This window comes from Mandrillus leucophaeus, unplaced genomic scaffold (assembly GCF_000951045.1).
Source record: "Mandrillus leucophaeus isolate KB7577 unplaced genomic scaffold, Mleu.le_1.0 Scaffold54, whole genome shotgun sequence".
NCBI classification, from domain to species: domain Eukaryota; kingdom Metazoa; phylum Chordata; class Mammalia; order Primates; family Cercopithecidae; genus Mandrillus; species Mandrillus leucophaeus.
In genome coordinates, this window is record NW_012105808.1 from 247,490 (window position 1) to 252,531 (window position 5,042).

The 5,042-nt window shown below is 61.6% G+C and overlaps 1 protein-coding gene and 1 pseudogene across 1 annotated transcript in view; one reads left to right on the forward strand and one right to left on the reverse strand.

Annotated features, from left to right (window-relative positions):
• Positions 1–2,799, reverse strand: part of SBNO2 (strawberry notch homolog 2 (Drosophila)) — a 79,099-nt gene extending 76,300 nt beyond the window's left edge. The window contains exon 1 of the mRNA XM_011997391.1: positions 2,349–2,799. The gene's annotated coding sequence lies outside the window, so the exon portion shown is untranslated. The remainder of the gene's footprint in view (positions 1–2,348) is intronic.
• Positions 1–5,042, forward strand: part of LOC105551984 — a 64,010-nt pseudogene that overhangs the window by 12,468 nt on the left and 46,500 nt on the right.

Here is a 5,042-nt window from a genome sequence, read left to right on the forward strand (position 1 = left end):
ATACACTCACACATTCACACACACTCATACACTCACACATTAAAGCCTTCTTTTTTTTTTTTTTTTTTAGACGGAGTCTCGCTCTGTAGCCCAGGCTGGAGTGCAGTGGCCGGATCTCAGCTCACTGCAAGCTCCGCCTCCCGGGTTCACGCCATTCTCCTGCCTCAGCCCCCGGAGTATCTGGGACTACAGGCGCCACCACCTCGCCCAGCTAGTTTTTTTGTATTTTTTTGTAGAGATGGGGTTTCACCGTGTTAGCCAGAATGGTCTCCATCTCCTGACCTCGTGATCCACCCGCCTCGGCCTCCCAAAGTGCTGGGATTACAGGCTTGAGCCACCGCGCCCGGCCCACTAAAAGCCTTCTAACACACTGAGCTTCAGCCTGTGGTCCCTTCTGACCCACAGGTCTTTTTCTCCGGAGCAGATGTTAAGCGAAATCCCGCTCACTCCAGACTTCCGGTCCTTTGAAGTGGAGGTGCCCTTGTGTGTCTTCAATCCGTGCGGAGGGTAGTCTGGCCCAAGCCACACCTGCTACCGTCACTGTCTCACATCAGCGGCCTCAGGCCACAAGGTCTCCCCACCTGGCTCCTTGGGGACTGCCAAGCGTTGCCAGCAGCCGGGCTATGCTGACCCAGGGCGAGTGGCCCGACCGGTTGCCACTGTCCTTGAGCTCCTTAAGTCCAGCCTTGGTCACGAGGACCTGCATCCGAGCCCAGAGGGCATCAGGTCCTGGAGGACGAGGAAGAGTCCCTTCTGGCTTCAGGCTGGGCTTGAGGACGGCAGCTCCGAGACGGCCCAGAGCGAGGCTTCAGTGCTGACTGCCGGAGCTGCGGGCCCTGTCCTCACAATGGCCGCACAGTGAGGCCCTGCTCCACGCCTGGGGGAGGGAACAGAGGCCCCGAAATCACAGAAGCAGGAACCCCAGGTTCACCAGTGGGGCCTGATCCGTTTTCTCTCAAACCCAGCTGCTGAAAACGACACCCACGCACCCTCGCTGGGCACAGCAGGTCAGAGGTCAGGTGGGCTGGTGCTCCATGGCCACGGTTCCAAGGCCAAGGTCAAGGTACTGCTGTCCTGGACCCCGGTCTGGGTTCTCCGGGGGAGTCCACGCCTGAGCTCAGCCAGGTGGTGCGATTCTGCTCCCTGCGGCCGCTGAGCCGTGGCCCCACTTCCCCGCTTTCGGGGTGCCACGTACCCCATGACGCCATCCCTCCCTCCGAGAAGTCAGCAGAGCAAGGTCCCTCTCAGGCTTCTGACCTGACCTCCCAACCTCCAGACGGAGAAGGCTCCCACACGAGGACATCTGTGATGATGCCAGGCCCCGAGGAATCCAGGGCGGTCCCTCTGCAGAGCCCCTGTGCCCTGGGAGGCACCTCACCCATGGCTCCAGGGGGTGAGGGGGGACCGTGGCACCTCTGGGGCTGACCCAGACCCGCAGGACACAGCGCCAGACCATGAGGTCTCAGCCTGCGGTCAGGCCACATGCACGGAAACCCAGGTTCCTGAATGGCCAGCCAGGGGCAAAGCCGGCCACTGAGTACGCGAGCAGGCTCTGGGGGACACGGTCCCGCTCCTTCAGGGGCCCAGAGGCTGTGGATGTGGAACTCAAGTATCCTCCTCTCAGCATCACCTCCCTGCCCCTCCCACGTCCTCCAAGTGGGGCAGGAGCTGCCTCACCAGAGCTGGGGGAGGGGGCCACAGATGCACCCCTGGGGAGGGGCAGCGGAGACTCCTGGCAGGAATGTGGCCAAGGTTTCTAGACCATCTGGTTTTTCAAGAGAAGCCACAAGTCTGGGTTTGGGGGTGGCAGCCCCTGATGTTCCAAAGTCGGCAAGCAGTTCAGGCAGCCACACCCCCACCCTGGGGCAGTGTTGGGCGCCCAGCCCTCAGGGTCACCCCGAGAGAGCGCCTGCCTCCACCTGGGGGCTCGCAGCTCCCCCGAGCTCCTGGTGGTCACCGTCATTCCAGGATCTGATAAAAGCCCCCGAAAATGCCCCTGGTCAGCCCAGCCACACCCGGGCAACACCAACAGCTATTCTCCGCCCAGCCCCAGCGCCCAGCGGAGACCCCCCCGCAGCTTCCGGGCCCCCCCAGCGAGAACATTCCGGTCACAGTGATGTCGCCCCGAGAAGCTCCTCGCCATCCCCCGTGGCCTTGGAACCCCCTTCACACCCACGGGTTCCAGGCACCCTGGCGACTGCCTGTTCCCACGGAGCCTGGCCCTCTCACAGCGCAGGGAGGCCGCGGTCATTGGGCACTGGTCCTGCGACCCGCTGCACCCGGCCCCTGGGCACTGGAGGCCAGGTGGTGAGCACAGCAGACCCCAGGGGCAGCCTTCCTCAGTTTACCTGACACGCACAGGAAGACGCCTCCTCGCTCCAGGCTGGACGGGCAGCCGACGACGGTACGGGGCCATGGCAGGGCAGGGACTTTCTCCGTGACCCTCCCCGGCTGCCCCTCCCCAGCAAGTGAGTCAGTTCCACAAACCTTTACTGCCCGCCAGGCCCGACGGCTCCCCGGCTCCCCCTCCCCACGCCCCAGCACCCAGGGCCTTGGCCCCAGGAGCCACAGCGGCAGCAACTCCTAGGAAACGTCAGGGACCCGCCTGCCAGAACCTGGCGCACATCACTTTCAAAACACAGCGGGGCCTGGAACCCACGCCAAGGCCGCCTCTTTCAGTTTCACTTGGGCGCTTGTTCTTGCGGGGGACGGAGGCTCATCGAAGGGCTCCGGGAAGCGCAGGCACGAGTCACGAAGCAGGTCACTGAGACAGCGGGGCACCAGGCCCGCCAGTCCCATCTATGACCCCAGCCAGGGCCCAGCACTCCCATGCCCTGCACTGCACAGTGCCTGCAGGGGAGCTGACTCCGCAATGACTCTCCGGGCCCCTCCTCCCGCCCCATCACTCATGGGGTTGTCCAGGGCGAGAGGCCCAGGAAAATCCGCAGGAGAGCCAGGGCACAGGGCACGTGTGCGGCCCCAGGCTGAGGCCTCCACGGGACTGAGCTTCAGGGCCACGCCACCACGCTGAGCTCTCAGAGGGCCTCCGCCTGGACCACCAGGCACCCTCAGGCTGACCGGACCCTGTGCACCACCCATGTGGCCCAAGGCCTGTCCCCCTCATGCCAGGAGTCCCCTAGGGCCCCTTTGAGCACAACGCAGCATTCCCTGCCCCCCGGAAGCAGCGAGTGGTTCAGGGGCAGAGCGGGGCCTGGCTGAGGGGCCCCTGGGGGGTGGGGTGACGCCATCACTGTTGCTGTCCTAGGGGCCGGGACAGGATGGCTGCCCAGCACCCCCTGATGCGAGCTGGCTGCAGGGCTGCCTGGCCGGTTCCTGGGGACACCACGTTCAACCCCGTAGTGACAACAGGGCATTCTGAAGGACAGGCAGGTCTTACTTTCTGTTAAACACTTATTTTCCCTGAGATACAATCCACACCAGGAGGGGCACCTGTCCGGAGCATCTGACTCAATGGTTTCAATGTATTCGGAGGCGGACCACCATAGCCTCTAATTCCAGAACATTCTGTTCCCCCCAAAACACAGCCCTGTTCCTAACAACAGTCACTCCCCATCCCCTACGGCCCCTGCAACCACATGTCCACTTCCCGTCTGTGGACTGCCCTGCTCTGAACACGTGACCACACGTCTACGTCCCATCTGTGGGCTGCTCTGCTGTGGACGCATCACATGAGCGGAGTCACGTGCGGTGGCCTTTTGTGTCTGGCGTCTCTCCGCGAGCACGCCTCCGCAGAGCATCCGTGCTGGGCGCACAGCAGATCTAACCTCCACCTCCTCACGGGGCCCAGGAGGCCCCGGGCCAGAGCAGATGAGGCCCACACGTCCGAAATCCCCGTCTTGGCCAGAACCCCAGGTTTGCCTTCGTCCCCAGGGCTGAGCCCTCTCCTGAGTCCTGGGCCCTGTGAAGGGTGACCGCACCTCCCAGCAAAGAGGCAAGGTGACCACGGAGCTGGCAGTCTGCTCTTCGTCCCAGCCCGAGGGTGCAGGTGCCAGCTGACCTCCCAGGGACTGGGAGCGAGAGCGCAGAGGTGAGGGGCAGGGCTGAGAGTCCCCCCACACTGCTGGGCGGACAGCGGGCAGGCCAGGACGAGAACCAGGTCGGGGTGACCTCGCTCTCAGGCTACAACAGGCAGCTGGACACACCCGGCCCTCCCCGTGTGCTGTCTGACCACACAGCCCTTGGCTGTGGAAAAAGTGACTGGAGGCACTCCAGGCCTGCCCACAACAAATCACACACACATGTGCACAGAGACACAGGCCACGCACATGTGCACATAACACATACAAACATACAAAACACATGTGCACAACACATGCACAGGCAGGCGTGCATGGAAACAGGCAGCATGCACACAACACACACCACACACACACACTGAACACGCGCATAACACGAGCACAGGTGCACAAGCAACATGTGTGCACACAACATGCACACAGAGTACACGTTTGCACAAGCACGGGTGCACAGGTGATACACACGCACCCACAACACACACGCACACACAAAACACGCGTGAGCAACACACGCAAGCACAAACATGCAACACACACATAACATGAGCACACACACAAAATACACACAACCAAAACACACACACAAAACACGCGTGAGCAACACACACGCGAGCACAGGCAACATGCAACACACACATAACATGAGCACACACACAAAATACACACAACAACCAAGACACACACACAATGCACGAGAATGGGCACACAGGCACGGGCAACACACAACAACATACATGCATGCATAACAGACTCATGAACATGGGTACACAGGTACACACACAACACACAAACAGGTGCACAGGTACACACACAACACACAAACACAGGTGCACAGGTACACACACAACACACAAACACAGGCGCACAGGTACACACACAACACACAAACACGGGTGCACAGGCACACACCGTGCACCCATAAAACACAGGCGTATGAAACACACAAACACCACACACATGCACAGGAGCACACAGCCACGAGCACGCACATTCACACACGGAGAA